We start from the raw sequence: 18,157 nt of genomic DNA on the forward strand, positions 1-18,157 counted from the left end.
TCGTTGTATTGAATTGAATTTTGATAAAAAGAATTCCAGGGTAGATGTGATTAGAAAGAATGAAGAGAAATGAAAGTAATTCGTGACAATCTAAAAGCAGTTTCAGATTAGCAGAAAACATATGCAGGCTTGATACGTAAAAGTATTGAATTTCAATGAGAAAACTGAGTATTTGTGAAAGTATAATAGTGGGAATAGAATTTCGTGACTTAGCTATAAAGAAAAGTTGAGTTCACGATCATCTGACGGATGAGATTATTGTCAGAACTAGAGAATACCTGTAAATGTGTTCTTAATTATATGATGTGATGATACAGATAAGATCCTTTTTTCTATAGTATCTCTTACAGAAGTAGAAACTCAGCTTGTTAGGATGTATAACAAAGAACAGATGATAAACCGTAATTTATACATATTTTTACCCCATGTTTAACGCATTTTATGAATGATTTCCTATTAGAATTGGTGAATTCGATGCTCCTAATGCTTCAAATTCATGTTTTATACTTAGGAGAGCATAGGAGAGCGAAAGGAACGAGGAACGAGCCAAAACTGGAGAAAATGGGCCAGAGTACGAAATCAACACGGCCTGGACCTCTTCACACGGGCAAACCACACGGCCGTGTCAATTTGGCAGGCTCGAGCATGGCCTGAAGTAATCGCACATGGGCGTGTTACAGGGCGTGTCCCTACTGAGCCCAAGTTGAGTCCAATTCGAGAAAGGCTAATTTTGAGGGCTCTTAGGCACTCCAAAGCCTATAAATACACCCTAGAGGAGGAAGAAAAAGGGGGCACAGAATAGGGAGTAAGGAATTACTCCAAGGAAGCCGATTGATCCATCTCAGAAGCCGGATTCACCATCAAGATTAAAGATCTCTCCTAAATTTCCCCTTCAAGAGTTTTGGGTTTTCTTTATGTTTTGTATTCTTTATTATTCTGAGATGTTTTCCTTTTTAGTTATGAACTAAATCCCCTAAATACCTAAGGGGAATGAAACCTAAGATGAATCTTGTTATTATTTTCTCAATTGTATGATAAATATTTAACTTGTTCTTAATTATGTATTCTTAATTCATGTTTTGATATCCCAGGATACTGATTCAAGATAAGCTCTTATTCAGAGGAGGAATAGACCCTGTCTAAGAGTACATTTGTCATAATTAAGCGGAGTTGATTGCGCCCCTAGACATAGGGTGACAAGATTTTGCCGGATTAGGGTGAAACCTAATAAGAAGATCCATAAATCGAGTTAATGCAACCCTCGGGTGTTAATTAGAGAAAGGTCTTAATTATTCAATCTAGGGATTAGATGTTATTAGTCTTGAATCGGGATAATAACATAACTTAGGGATCTTTACGGAACAAGTTAAATGAATAAATCGTCCGATTCGGAGCCAGAATAACAAGTACAGTCTAAGTGGATTTTTTCTTAGGTATTGTCTTAATTTAATCGATTTTCCCAAAAGAAATTCCCCAATTCTATTCTCTGTGAATTCTTAGTTTAGATAATTAGTTAGTTAAAACAAAAACCTCTTTATTCTTAGGCTAGATAATAAAAAGACAATCATTACTAGTACTTTTAGTTCCCTTGGGTTCAACAATCCGGTCTTGCTAAAACTATACTACTGTTCGATAGGTACACTTGCCCACATCGCGATAATAGTTAGTTTCAAGAACGATTAATTATAAATATTTAAAACCTATCACGAATTAACGCGATCAAGTTTTTGGTGCCGTTGCCGAGGAATCTAAAATATTAGGAACACTTAATTTTTATTACTTTAGCCATTTATTTTTATTACAATCTAATTTTATTTTTAATTTTATTCTAATTTACTAATTTTATTTTTCTTTCTTCTGACAGGTTTTTATAGTTTATAACTAGAAAAAACCCGTCAGTACCACTACTTTTTGACAAAGAAATCGATCGTACAGTTCGCAGAAACCAAAGAGAAATATGGTGAAGCTTAAGATACACAGAGAACGAGCCAGAGAACGATACTCAAACCCCAACCGTAGAGATGGTTGAAAACCAAGACAATCAGCTACCTCCTACAATTGCGGTGAATCAAAATCCTGCTCCACGCACTATGTATGATTATGCTAAACCTTCTTTAACAGGAACTGAATTGAGCATAGTTAGACCTGCTGTAGCTGCAATTACTTTTGAACTAAAACCTAGCACTATTCAAATGATACAACAATTTGTTCAGTTTGATGGTTTGCAGGATGAAGATCCCAACGCTCACTTAGCAAACTTTTTGGAACTATGCGATACATTTAAAATTAATGGCGTTTCTGACGATGCAATTCGTCTTTGGTTATTCCCTTTCTCATTGAGAAACAAAGCTAAACAGTGGTTGAACTTGTTACCATGAGGGTCAATTACTACTTGGGAACAAATGACCGAAAAATTTTTACTAAAATATTTTTCACCGACTAAAACGACTAAATTATGCAATGATATCTCTTCTTTTGTGCAAATGGATTTAGAAACGCTCTACGATGCATGGGAGAGATACAAGGACCTTTTGAGAAGGTGCCCTCACCATGGGTTACCACTTTGGCTTTAGGTTCAAACATTCCATAATGGCCCGAATCATTCGATTCGGCAAATAGTTGACGCAGCTGCTAGCGAAACCATCAATAATAAAACACCTGAAGATGCTTATGAGTTCATAGAGGAGATGTCATTGAATAACTATCAGTGGCAAGTCATGAGGACAAAGCCAACGAAAACAGCCGGTGTTTATAACGTCGATTCGATCACCATGCTCTCTAATCAGGTAGAACTCTTGAATAAGAAAATTGATGGTTTTCTTAGTTCTTCACAGGTTCACCCAGTAATGCAGTACGAAGCAAGTGGAGGTGGAACAAGCCATTCGGAATACCAACCTTATGGCCACAACATGGATAACGAGCAATTAAATTACATGGGTAATAATCCTCGACCTCAAAACAATCCATATAGTAACACTTATAATGCAGGTTGGAGGAACCACCCAAATTTCTAATGGGGAGGCCAAGGAAATCAGCGACCACCTTCGGGCTACCAACAGCCACCCTATCAACAGGAAAAGAAGCCGAACCTTGAAGAGATGCTCACAAAGTTTATCTCAATGTCGAAAACTTGTTTCCAGAACACCGAGACAGCACTTAAAAATCAACAAGCGTCGATCCAAGGGCTTGAAACTCAGATAGGCCAGCTTTCCAAACTAATCTTCGAACGACCACAAGGGAGCTTGCCAAGTAATACTGAACCTAACCCAAGGGAACAACTCAACGCGATTAATGTTCAAGATGAAGAATGATTTGTTGAGCCTGAGCCAAAACCAAGGCAAGAAACTGTGGTAAGCAAAGGTCAAGGTGAGGTAGATCACAATAAAATTAAATCGATGAATGTCGAATATAAATCTCGTGTGCCATACCCCAACACGACAAGGAAAGACCGCTCAGATGAACAATTTGGTAAATTCCTTAAACTCTTAAAAAAAAATTACATATTAACTTACCATTTATTAAAGCTCTATCACAGATGCCAAACGCAATGAAATTTTTAAAAGAGCTTTTAGCAAATAAGCGGAAGATGGACGAGGCATCGCATGTGGAGCTCAACGCAGTTTGCTCAGCTATTCTCCAAAATAAACTACCCAACAAACTTAAAGATCCAGGGAGTTTTACTATTCCTTGCTTAATTGGTAGTTTAGATGTTAATAATGCATTAGCTGATTTGAGGGCTCGTATTAACGTCATGCCTTACAAAATGTTCAAACAATTAGGTCTCGAGAAACCCAAACAGACTAGGATGAGCATTCAATTAGCAGATAAAACTATAAGATTTGCTAGGGGTATTATTAAAGATGTGCTAGTTAAAATCGATAAATTTATATTTCCCGTTGACTTTATTGTTCTAGATATAGAGGAGGATAGCAACACTCCTTTAATTCTAGGAAGGCCCTTTTTAGCAACTGCTAAAACAATTATTGATGTTGGCACAGGTGAACTCACACTCCGTGTGGGAGACGAAACAATCACCCTTCAAGCACGTAATTTTGGCAACACAATGGAAATTGAAGGTGATTGTCTAAACCATTCTACTAAAACTAACAATATGGTGCAACCTACTTTGCAGGAAATGAGTTTGAAGGAAGTACATGAACTATTCTCAAGCAATAGTAGAGGACCCATTCATGAATATTGAAGGCTACAAATCGAGGAGCTAGATGAATGGCGGATGCATAAACTGAGAACACCTGACAAACCGAATCTATGACAGAACAAGCTCAGTCCCTTTCCAAATCAACTTAAGGTTGGAGATAGAGTCTTATTAGATGCCTCATATCCCCACATTGTCGCTACCACATTGAATGAAGAAATCCCTCTTACGGTACTCTGTATTTTCCCATTCGGTACGGTCGAGGTGAGTCATCCTAAGTTCGGCACTTTTAAGGTAAACAACACCCATTTAAAACCTTATTTTGATGAGATTAATAGCAGGAATGAGGAGCATAAACTCCTCAAACCACCATGATCATTCAAAGGAGAAGTAAGTCGAGCTTAGACTATAAATAAGCGCTTCTCGAAAGGCAACCCGAGCACTAACTGAATTAACTTTTTAGAATTTAGTCTTCAACATCTAACTTACTAACGGAACGCTTGAATACAGGTTTTCCACAGGGACACGGCCAAGAGCACGGGCGTGCTTAGGGCCGTTTGAAAATAGGACAATAATTTTTCCCAAACACGAGCTGCGATAAAACGCCACGGCCGTGCGACATGGCCGTGGTTGAACATTCCAAAACAACACGGGGGTGAGACACGCCCGTGTCGAAGAACCGTGGGTGAACTTGTTAAAACAGCATGGGCATGCGACACGCCCGTGGTCGAACCTGTTAGATTGATAAATGCGTGGGTTTGAATACACAGGCGTGGGAGAAGTGAACAACGTCAGACACGACCTGCGACACGGCCATGTGCACCTACACGCCCAAGAAACACGGGCGTGTACTAAATGTCAGACGAGCCCAAATTCAAAATTCGCGAATCACACGGGCTGAAATTGGGGAACACGGGCGTGTTACCTGGCCGTGTGCCCCAAAATCTATAAATACCCTGCACTATTAATTGTCTTCCCCACTCAAAAACCCTAACCCTAGCCGCTGCAATTCCACACGGCCTCCTTGCCATGCCTGTGTGCTGCCTCTAACTCCATTTTTGACGCCCATTCTCCTTTTTCTAGCGTTTGTTCACTCTTTTCTCGTTTATTCTTACTAATTTCTAGGGCTATTTATCATAATAACATGAAATTTTTCATGTTCCTTTCTTATTTTTATCATACAAATGTTATATCTAGAATAGTTATTATCTTTTTCATGTTAAAATTTTTACTCATTATATGATTTCTCTACTTTATTTAATTAACTAGAAGTAAATATTCATGATTAGAACAATATATATACTCATGCCTTTAGTGTTAACATTTTTCATCCGTCACACATATTTCATTCCATGAAATTCGTTGCCATTTTTATGCCATACAATTGATTGCTTTGATTAACTTGTTAGTCTTAGTAGTTACTGAAATTATGATTGTTATTTACAAATTATCTTCATTTTACTTTGATCATTCCTCAAAATGAATTAATGGTTTTTGATTGCAGGTACCATGTCATCTTCACGAGGAAAGAAAACTGACGTACCTGCTTCGAAGAAGAGGAAGGAAGCATCATCTTCCGCGGGTCCAACCACGAAAATTCGTCACCCTCTCCTGCAGTTCTCCCGAGGGCCCCAAGAAGAGCTTTTCCAAATACTTTGGGCCCGACCTTTAATTGCGGGTCGCTGCATCGACTGTGCTACCGTAGAACAAGTTCAGTTGGCTGATGCATTCGGGCCCTCCTAACCACCGACCCTTGGGAGCTGTTCTTTGGGATCATCGAACCAACATACCTCGAGCTCACGATGGAACTATGTTCAACGTTCCATCTTTAGACCGTAATGACGAATTACGATGATCCTAGCACGGTCCAATTTCGCCTAGGCAGGTTAGTCCGCCAGCTAAGCATCCCAGAGTTCAGTGCTCCACTGGGCTTATATAGGGAGGAGTTCAAGGAGGAGAATGAAATAAATGCTCTCACTCGCCACATACATTTCTCTCCCTCGAAGTGCTGGCACACTTTGACCCCTAGTACAGCCTCCTACAATCCTTACCGCTCCAAGGCATCAGTTCTCCCACCATCTCTGAGGTACCTACACACCATTTTGGCTCACATGATTATAAGGAGGCGAGAGAGCACTGGCGTCGTCAACACTCACGACGCCTACTTCTTATGGTGTATGTCGCACGGGTACATCATCGATCTTGCCTATTTCATCGCCCTCGCGATTTAGCACCAGACGGAGTGGCATAGGATGGGGTCATCTTCATTGGCCCTTATGTTACTCGGTTGGCTCGACACTTCGGGCTCCTCAGCACTACGGCCTAAGAATCATCCCTTGCCCTTATCGGCCAAATGTCTCCACAAGGTATCTCGAGCATGCTTAGCATGAGAATGATCGAAAAGCGCCAAATAACCTACCCTTCTCAATATCGTCTCGCCCAATCTACCGATGAGGAAGCCTACAAGGACATTCTTGATGATGTCAGCACAAGGACCTACCGACTCAGCCACTACCACCCTCTCGTCCAGTTCATGCGGCGACTTCATATGCTGACATCTTTGAGCGCCTCACTAGATTCGAGTAGCAGTGTTTTCAACAATTTGACAACATTGATGCTACTCTACAGCAGATTTGTCAGCACGTCCACATCTCATCGCCAGACCCACCTCGCGAACCATCCAGCGATGAAGATGTTTAAAAACATTTATTTATTATTTTATGTTTTTAATTTTTATTAAAACTACTTTTTATTTTTATTATTAGATTTTATAATTTTATTTTTAATTAGGTTATTTCTTTATGAGCAACTATTCTTCCTAATAGTCCCTAAAAATTTCCTAATTTTATCATAGTTATATAGAGCTCTTAAGCTCATCATTGCATAGGAACTAACAACTCCACCGGGAAAGGTTCTTCACGACTGCCATGTCCTGATCGACCATGACCATAGCTACCACTAGATATAATATTCTATTGGCACAGGACTTATGGACTAATGAACCTCTACGACCGCCGGAGTATCCTCCTCCACTCTCGAACCGATTACTCTCCAAAACTCCAGTTCGAGGAATTCATCATACAGGAAGTTTCACTTCTCTCCTTATCTTATTTTTATACTCTAATATCTATCTTTGTACATTGAGGGTAATGTACATCTTAAGTGTGGGGGGTATTTATTTCATTATCAGAAAAATCCTTGAATGACTACCTTATTCTCTTTAAAAGCTCTCATATCATATTTAGGATAAATTTTGATTGATTTTTTATTTTTGTTGATATATCTTGAATTAAAACATAGGCATTTATGCATTGATTGTTTAAACTTAAAGACATTAGAGAATCAAGCATGATAAGTTGATTTTTAAGAATTTAAAATCTTAGGTTGTTTCTCCAAAGTTTAGGTATTACTTTGAGTTGGAATTCACAAGTTTTAAACATCAAAAAGCCATAATTTTTGTGAGATTTTTTAGCCTTTTGAGCATCTATTAATTCTTTCATGCTCACTTTTATTATTGCTTTGAGTGCGTCAGTATTGAACTATTATTCTAGAACTTGCTTGATTATGCATGTCAAGACACCATTTGATTTGATATGTCAAAATGATTAAGGCACTTAGGATTAACCCACTCACGCCATGAAAAGCCTACCTCCACGATTAACCCCTAGTAAACCACCTTGAGCCTAACAAGCCATTTCTTGTATTACCCTTAATATTAACCCTCAACCCATTATTGTTGAAATCCCCTAAATTAATTTGATCCTTATTTTTGTCGAGATTTAAGTTGAGTAAATTGCTTAGCTATGTCTTGTTTGTAATAAGTTAGTCTATGTTACTTAACTTGTTCTTAAAAAAAACAACAACTATGTATACACATTAGTAATTCCATATTCTGAGAAGAAGCTCTGTTGTACGCAAGTGATGATTAACTATTTTTCTAGTTAGACAATTTTTCAATTCAATCTCGATTCTAACCCTTTCTTTTAGGTTGTGACCACACCCCCTAACCAAGCTTCATTACAACCCTCTAAAGACCTTTTGATTGATGTTTCATCTCAATTTATCAGTGGTGGAGATTTGATTTTCATGCAAGCCTATGGTAATAACTTTTCATTATTGATTATTAAGTGCTTCATTTATTGTCCTTAAAACACCTCGACTGATTTGAGTGAATCTTTAGTAAGGATGTGAAACTCTATGATATTTCGAATCAAAGGTAATTACTTAAATGAGGAGAGACACCTATGTTTTCAGGAGAAAATGCTCAACTTGGAATGTTTGAAATTTTTATGTTCTTTTAGTTGAATTCTCAATGTATGATTACTTATGAATTATTTTGAGATATTATCGATAGAAATTATAAGTTGAGAAGAATTTATTTTGATTATGAGTTGAGAATTTTGCTTGAGGACAAGCAAATGCTTAAGTGTGGGGGTATTTGATAAACCATAATTTATACATATTTTCACCCCATGTTTAATGCATTTTATGAATGATTTCCTATTAGAATTGGTGAATTCGATGCTCCTAATGCTTTAATTTCATGTTTTATACTTAGGAGAGTATAGGAGAGCGAAAGGAACGAGAAACGAGCCAAAATCGGAGAAAATGGGCCAGAGTACGAAATCAACATGGCCTGGAACTCTTCACACGACAGACCACACGGCCGTGTCAATTTGGCAGGCTCGAGCACGGCTTGAAGTAATCGCACAAGGGCGTGTTACACAGGCGTGTCCCTACTGAGCCCAAGTTGAGTCCAATTCAGAAAAGGCTAATTTTGAGGGCTCTTACGCATTCCCAAGCCTATAAATACACCCTAGAGGAGGAAGAAAAAGGTGGCACAGAATAGGGAGTAAGGAATTACTCCAAGGAAGCCGATTGATCCATATCAGAAGCCGGATTCACCATCAAGACTGAAGATCTCTCCTAAATTTCCCCTTTAGGAGTTTTGGGTTTTCTTTATGTTTTGTATTCTTTATTATTCTGAGATGTTTTCCTTTTTAGTTATGAACTAAATCCCCCAAATACCTAAAGGGAATGAAACCTAAGACGAATCTTGTTATTATTTTCTCAATTGTATGATAAATATTTAACTTGTTCTTAATTATGTATTCTTAATTCTTGTTTTGATATCCCAGGATACTGATTCAAGATAAGCTCTTATTTAGAGGAGGAATAGACCCATTCTAAGAGTACATTTGTCATAATTAAGCGGAGTTGATTGTGCACCTAGATATAGGGTGACAAGATTTTGCCGGATTAGGGTGAAACCTAATAAGGGGATCTATAGATTGAGTTAATACAACCCTAGGGTGTTAATTAGAGAAAGGTCTCAATTATTTAATCTAGGGATTAGATGTTATTAGTCTTGAATAGGGATAATAACATAACTTAGGGATCTCTACGGAACAAGTTAAATGAATAAATCGTCCGATTCGGAGCCAGAATAACAAGTACAGTCTAGGTGGATTTTTCTTCAGGTATTGTCTTAATTCAATCGATTTTTCCAAAAGCAATTCCCCAATTCTATTCTCTGTGAATTCTTAGTTTAGATAATTAGTTAGTTAAAACAAAAACCTCTTTATTCTTAGGCTAGATAATAAAAAGACAATCATTACTAGTACTTTTAGTTCCCTTGGGTTCGACAATCCGGTCTTGCTAAAACTATACTACTGTTCGATAGGTACACTTGCCTACATCGCGATAATAGTTAGTTTCAAGAACGATTAATTATAAATATTTAAAACCTATCACGAAATAACGCGCTCAACAGATTAGAATCTTAGCTCGTGAGATTGAAAAGTCGAGAAATCTGAGGCTAGTGAAAGCAAATCATTAATCTATTCGCGATAAGATTTTCGGGGACGAAAATCCCTAAGAGGGGGAGAGTTGTAATAGCTCGTTTTTAGGGTTAATCGGAATAGTGGTTTCGGTGCCACCAAATTTGATGACTAGGTTTGTAAATATTATATTTAATATTTACGAGTTAATTGTGATTTTAAAAATGTTTTTGATATTGTGATTTTTATTTTATAAGCGATTTATTAAGTTCAAGTGGTATGACCCTAAGGTCAAGTGCGTTTAGAAAATGAGGCATCGGGACCTCGTTTCTATAAATTGAGTCGTAAATATTTTTATAAATATTTACGGAGTGGCAATAAGATGGTATTAAAGTTTCGTTGAAAAATTTTATCGTTTCGATAGTTAATTAAGCAAAAAGGACTAAATCGCGTAAAACGCAAAAGTTGCATGCTATTAGAAAAAGGTGTTGTTTGGCTTTGGCTTTTAAAGTGAAGGTCCTCAAATGGTAATTAAACCATTTGAATTGTGAGCGGAGATGTTTGGTCATGCATGAAATATTTTAGTGGTTTTACATTAAGGGTAAAATTGTAAATAGGTTATTAAAGGTTAATTAAATAAATAAAACATGAAAATGCATGAAAAGTTCATCTCTTTCAGCCGAATATGAAAGAAAAGAAAGCCATGGTTGTTCTTTTAAGTTTCGGCCATTCATCTTCATGCATGTAAGCCCGTTTTGTCCCGGTTTTTTATAATTTTTACGTTTTTGAGATCGCTGCTTCGTAATCTAGCTAGCCCGTATCTCCGATTTCAAAATTATTAAAGTATTTGGATGATGTCATTATTGAATGTTTGAGTATCTTGATGTTTAATGATAGAAAATAAATCTTTGATGTTAGATTAATGAGTTTTGTTAAGTGAATTTTAGTAAAAATGTCAATTTTGGACTAAATTGTGAAATATGATAAATTGTGTGGTAAAAGTGTGAATAAATAAAATGTGTGGGCTGCTAGGGACATTGGTGATATTCGGCTATAGTAGGATTGTACTCAATTTCATGAATTTGCATTTTTATGATATATGGACTAAATTGTAAAGAAGTTGAAATATTAGGGGCAAAAATGTAATTTTACCATAAAGTGATTTATGGGCTGTTTTGATATCATGAAAATTCGTCTAAGCTTAATTATGGTTAAAAATGGTTAATTTGCATGTTTTGAACTGAGGGACTAAATTGAATAAAAGTAAAACTTTAGGGGCAATTTTGTAAAAATGTCAAAAATGACCAAATTGCATAAAATGAAGTGTTTTACTGTCTAAATTAATGTATTGAATGAAATTATTAATTTAGATCAAGATCAAGTGGAAAATCAAGAAAAACGAGAAAATTACCAAAATGCCCCTGAACTTTGGTATCTCTACAACTTAGCCAGGTAAGTTCGTATGCTAATAAACGTATTTAAATTGTGTTATAAATACTTTTTTATTATCATTGAATTGTCATGAATATCAAATGATTTAATATGAGCAAGAATCAACAAAGTCATGACATCCGAAAGCCCGTACGAACTTTAAGAATAGTATAGGATACAAATGTCATGACATTAGGTTACCGAGATGTGATTTCGTGTAAGGCCCTGTGTGGGATAGTGGCATCGATATATGATAACATGTAAGACCATATATAGGATATGGCATTGTACGAGCTATATGTGATTATCGTGTATCCTTAACGATTCAGAATGGTTCAACGGGTAAAGTCAAGTCGAGAAAGAAAGTGTAAGTCTTTAAGTAATTAAACATCATTTATATTGAATGTGACTTGGTTTAATATGCTGTTTTGGAATCTATATATTCAGAAAAGAGCTAGTCGGATGTGTTTAAAAATAGAAATACTGTATTTGAGTTTAATTGACTAAGTTATATCCTTAAAAGTTCGAATGGTCGATATGAAATATCTGAAGTTTTTGTTATATGAATTGTGTACAAAACAGTTTTATAATAGTGATATTCAGGCTTCAAGCCTAGCAAACATTGTGCTGGTGAATGTAATCGGGCTTTATGCCTAGCAGGCTTATTGCCGGTGAATATAAAACCAGACTTTAAGTCTAGCAGGCCTTAGCCGGTGTGCAATTCAAGCTTATGCCTAACAGGCTTTATGCTAGTGAATTATTAAAAGTTTATGCTTAAAAGAATTCATGCTGATGTGGTATTTGAATTCAGTAAACGAGCTAAATGGCCAGGTATGAATAAACTTATTATATATTTAATATAAGTTAAGTAAGTAACATGATAATTTATTACAAATAATGTGTGATGCAAATGAAGTATATATGTGATTATGGAATGTGTATTTGGTTTGATGATCAAATGATATGAATATTTTAGAATTTGGTTTGTGAATATGTGTGTACAAGACCATCTATATTCAGCCATATGGATATTTCGTGTATGTGATGTTATAATACGATTTTTGAACTTGTGTATATGATTTTCGATTATATGAAGTTGAAAACTTATGAATGAGGACATGAATAATTTGAAATTAGTTCATGAATTGATGCTTTAATTGTTAAAGATTTATCTAATTCGAAACTGTTATATGAATGTTATGATCATTTTAGACTCATATACGAACTTACTAAGCTGTGAAGCTTACTTTGTGTTATTTTTTTATGTTTTGTAGTGTTTCAAATGTTTTCTCAGGTTGGAAGTCAACAGAGATCATATCACACTATTCGGTTATTGAATTACGATATTTTTACACTTTGAGGCTTGGTTTATGGCATGTATAGGCTAGTGTTAAGATGCTATATTTTGTTGTGATTTTAGCCATGTGATTTGGCTTATAAAGGTTGGCGTGTATTGGCCATTTAAGTTGGCCTAAAGTATATGTTTGATAAATGACATATGTGATGTTTATAATGCTTTTGTGTTGGCATATTTTAGTATGAAATATAAATAATGAATTGATATGTTTGAGAAGCATGATTTAGGTGATGAAAGATTGAGAATAATACACAAGGAAGATATGTAAAATTTTTTATAATGATATGTTGTTTTGGATATGTTTAAGATTGAATTTTGAGTAGTGATTTGGTTTGTGATACAATGTTTTGATTTGTATATGAATTTTCCATGTTGTAATTGCCTAAGTGTGTTTTGAAATGGCATGAAGTGTGGTATTTAGGAATGTTTGTGAAGGGTGAGAAGTGTGGCTTTAACCAAGCCTATTTTCATTCAACACGGCTGAGCACACGGGCGTGTGGCTTGACCGTGTGTGTCACATAGCCTTGGCACACGGCAGTGTATCCCCTAGGTAGTTTCTCGAATTAAGTCAGTATACCCTACAGACTTGACATGACCTAGACATAGGGCATGTCTTGTGGCCGTGTAAGGCACACGAACTGGCACATGGGCATGTGGCCGGTCGTGTAACCCAAGTCAGTATTCATGCCCTATTTCCACACGGCCTGGGACACGGGCATGTCACTTGGCCGTGTGAGTGACACGACCCCTACAGAGATGAAAATTTTATAAGTTTCCAAAAAGTTTCAAATGTCATCGGTTTAATCCCGAACCTCTTTTGAGTATGTTTTAAGGCTATGATGAGCCTAGTAAGGGACAATATGATTGTGAATGATAAAGGTTTTAAATTGTATATAAAATGTATGATTCGAATGTGTTTAAATGTTATGATATAAGTCTGGTAATGATGTGATCCGGCTCAGGTGGTTGAGTCAAATTCACTTAGTTGCCCGATCGTAGACGAGAGAGTCGTTCGTGCCTCGAATCTTAGAAATAGAAGTGAAAAGATAGGTTTGGATAAGCGGAAGGTTTCAATGAAGGGTAAGTTTAGTATTAGGTTCGGCTATGGTTAGCAAAGGTGGATGTTGGATGGTTAGCTCGGTTTGGTGATAACAAAAAAGAAACCCAAAGGATGGGGATGGAAAACGAGCTTAACGTCAGGAATGATTCAACACTAGATAGTGTCACCCCGGTTCCTATATTGTTAAGGTGAAAATGATGAATAGAAGGATAGGTGAACGCCACACCAAGATTGGTGATAAGTTCAAACAAGGATGATTGACGCCACTAGCACAAGCTAGATAAGTCTTTGAAACTTGTACGAGATATGAGAGGAAGCAACCTCACAAGAACAATATTCATTAAAACAAATTGGCAAAAGTCCTTTTACAATGAAATCAACAAACTATTTATAGGCAATCATGTAGTAACCGAATGGACAAACTAGCTAGCTTAAAGACTAAGCAAATTCGGTCATGAATTAACTAGAATGTTCTAGAATGAAAACATTAAGTAACTAGTCTTGATTCGGCTGATGGGGATGTGTTTGGACAGCTTCATGTATGAGCTTTAATCACTTGAATGAATGTGCACCTTTGGGAGCTCAACGGGTTGTCTAGGTTCGGCCAAGGTGTGCATGAAACTTCCAAGAGGTGTCTCTTGGCCGAGTAGGTGCTTAGAAAACTCCAAGGGTCCTCCCACATGCATCGGCTGTACATGGAACTTGGAAGGAGGCTTGAACCTAGCCATACATACACTTGCATTAATTGTCCTCCATTCATGCATGTGTGCCGTCCAAGGAAGATGTATCTTTCAATATTCATTAACCCTCCATGTACATGAATGTAAGGCTTCCAAACATTGAACCGAAATATGCATGTATCTTCCCGTTCAATGAACATTCCCATACATGCACCTTGTCATGAATGAACCTCCACATTCGGCTAACCTACATAATTAAATAACATAATTAAATAAAATAATTATTCATATAATCATAATTAAGAATATTAACTAAACAACTTAATGACAATAACTAAATTCAGACATATTAATTATAAGTCAACTATTAAATTCGGCTAGCTCAAATAGTCAAAAGCACTTAGTGAGCTAAGTTGAGCTAGGGAATTCGGCATGAGCTGTAGCAAACTTAGTTAAAAATAAAATCGAAACTTAGTTTATTAAAATGAAGAAAAAATGAGCTGAAATGAGCTAAATTCGAGCTCAAGCGAGCTAAATCAAGCTCAAGTGAGCTGATTGGAGCTGAATGGCGCATGGGGAGCTGGAGAGGAGCTGAAATCGGATTGCAAAAGGGTGCATGGAGTCTTCAAGGCATGTCTTTAGCTCCTTCAACGTCATGGACCTTGATATCATCCCAAATACGCATCACCAAGGCTGATAAAATGCCTTGAAATTGCTTGGTTCGAGCTCGAGTCATGGGGCCTTTTGAAAGCTCGATTAGTTCTTGATTTGCATTCGAGGATGCCCCGGGCATGCTTACATCGGTAATGCCTCGAACTCTATTTCGGTTCCGAATACGGGTAAAGGGTGTTACAAAAATGCGAAAACACACTCAAATGCTCATCTAGCCACTGATCCTACCTACAAATCCCAAAACTCCTAACCCCAAAAACTGAGGCGTTACATAAAGTGCAAAAGTTACATAAATTAGCAATTGAATGTGAAATTAGTTGTGTGATGAAATGTGTTATTTGTTTTATTCCGTAGCTAACATTGACCTGGATTTCTCGAAAAAGAAGGGAAAAGACAAGGTCGTTGATGAATAGCTCATTTACAGTTTGTGTTTCTATAATCCGAACTAATTTATAAATTACTGCATTTTGATTTGTTTGCGCATAGTAAGTATTTGAGGTGAATTCTTGTTCAATTGGGTTTATTTGAATAATTTGATAATGAAAATGATTCAATTATGTATATTTGAGAAATATATGCATCTTATGAATGTATGAATTGAATATATGTTTTGTGGAAATTTTGGTTTTATAAAGTTGAATAAATGCACTCATGTTAATAAAATATATGACATTGAAACATTGTTCGTATTAAAATATAAAATGAAAACCCTATTAACTGTTTAGGCTAGGTCGGATATAGATGGTATGCTATAGGATAGGAAGTGTTCAGGGTTACTTCGACTATTAGTTGATGAGGCACTGGGTGCCAGTTTGCTTATGTTTAACCAATGAAACACTGTGTGTCAACTTATTATAGCGCTGAGCACAATTATTTGCTTTAGAATTATCCGATGAGGCACTGGGTGCCAAATTAGTGTGTTGGTTGGCTCCATGAATCCGTCCAAGTCTGAGTCTTGTTAATATGGATATAAAGAATGAAATAACGTATATAAATTGATATTATTCAGAGAAATATGAAAAGAAAAAGAAATAAGAAATGAAGTGAAAGTATAATATATGGATTGAAATGGGAACATTAATATGTTATGTTCCATGAGTTTTGAAATTAGACTTTGATATGGAAATGATTTTATATACATTTGTTAATAGATTTGATAATCTTACATGTCATTTTTATTCCATAATTATATTTCTTAATGTTTTATATTATACTTAATGTTTGGATTATAAAAATACAATTAAGATATGCTTAGTGTGTGGTTTTGTGTTCGTGCGCAGGTTAGGTATATTTCAGTTTGTTGTCGACTTATCCAACTACGATCTTGGTCTCAAGTGTGGTGATGCTTCTACTTTGTTATGGTATGTACCTAGGAGGTCTTTTGGTTGATAGTTTGTGTTGGTAACGTGACGACATTTTGAATATTAAGTGTATTTATTCATGTGGTTGATGTTTAAATTATATTTTGGTATTGTTAGCTTAACTAGAAGATTTACATGTGCTTAGTTTTATATTTGGTGACTTAGGTAGTTAGGTTATTAGTTCAATATGGAAATTTAGTATGAATGAATGGTTGAATGATTTGTTGCATTAATTTGTTTGAATGGTTAATTGAGGTGTCATTTGAGGCATATTGGTTAGATATGTAGATGCTATTGTTGTGTTTTGTTTGGTTTGGTTTGCGAATTTGATATGAAATGAACTTATAAAGGGATGAGATTTTACCATTTTGATGTTAGGTATTGATACTTTGACATTTGGCATCGATACTTGACCATATGAATAGTTTTAAAACAAACAAAATGCTAAAATGGTATCGATTTTTATTTGAGTATCGATACTTTTTCATAAAATATCGATACCACATAATAAATATCGATACTTATGTTTTGAGGTAATAAACAGAATCATAACTTGGTATCAAATTTTCATAAGGTACCAAAGCAGTATTGATACCTACTATGAATTATCGATACCAATTTTAAGATTTTGAAATTTCATTTTTCAAATCCATATTATGCTTAGACTATTTCAAATAGGTCTTTATTGAATTCAATTTGCTATGTTGCATAGTGTATAATTACGAGAATTATGTGTAAACACATTATCTATGAATTAATTATAATAAACTGATTTTTTTAAATTATATATTGTTCGTATTGGATTGTACTTATTCGTAACATTTAATTGTTTGGTTCCTGTGACCGGAACTGGTGAGGGGTGTTACAGTATCTAGGACTTAATTGGATGATTACTAGTTAAGCTTTATAAGTTGTTTTATCACCCAATAAAAATATTTGTTTAACAATTGGATCCTAAATGAAATAAAATATGTTAGAAATTGGTTAGATTTATTATTAGTTTTTACAGTAAGTTATGGATTTAGGATCTATTTGATTCACTAAAAATAATTTTTGAAAAATGTTTTTTAGAAAATAGTATGATTTTTTGAAAACTATAATAATTTTTTATATTTGAATGTTTTTATGTAAAACATTTTTTATTATTTGATAAATTTTCTTAACTCATTTTTTGAAAATTATTTTAATTGAAACAAACGCAACATAAATATTTTCATATTTAAAAAAATAATTCTTTTCATAGCTACTCTAGAATATTAAATTTAATTGTTAATTAAATCAATAAACAACATCAATTCTAAATACTTTTTTAAAAAAAAAAATTAAATCTATAAATTTAATTAGTGATGAATGCATGGCTTGAGTTGGAAACAAGAACATTTTCGTAATGTCTAATAATAAATTTTTTTCTAATTTTTTTATTTAAGAATTTCATTGAAATGTATAAATATATATTGCAATTTAAATAAATTTAACATTGTTTTTTTAATGAAGAAGTCTCACACTAAAAAAAATGAAATTATAAATGCTACCTTAAATTGACTAAATTATCAATAAATGCCAACTTATTTAAAATTTTATTAGATTAGGCCATTTTTTGAAAGGATTACGAGAATAAGTCTATTTTATGAAAAAGTGTCCAGTTGAAAGGTTTTTAGTC

The 18,157-nt window shown here is 35.2% G+C and overlaps 1 non-coding gene across 1 annotated transcript; it reads right to left on the reverse strand.

Annotated features, from left to right (window-relative positions):
- Positions 1-2,450: 2,450 nt before the first annotated feature.
- LOC121213440 (small nucleolar RNA R71) lies at positions 2,451-2,557 on the reverse strand. Its single transcript, XR_005908821.1, has one exon. It is a non-coding gene; the product is annotated as a small nucleolar RNA R71 (small nucleolar RNA).
- Between the last annotated feature and the right edge of the window lie 15,600 nt (positions 2,558-18,157).

Source organism: Gossypium hirsutum, chromosome A13 (assembly GCF_007990345.1).
Source record: "Gossypium hirsutum isolate 1008001.06 chromosome A13, Gossypium_hirsutum_v2.1, whole genome shotgun sequence".
Classification (NCBI taxonomy): Eukaryota; Viridiplantae; Streptophyta; class Magnoliopsida; order Malvales; family Malvaceae; genus Gossypium; species Gossypium hirsutum.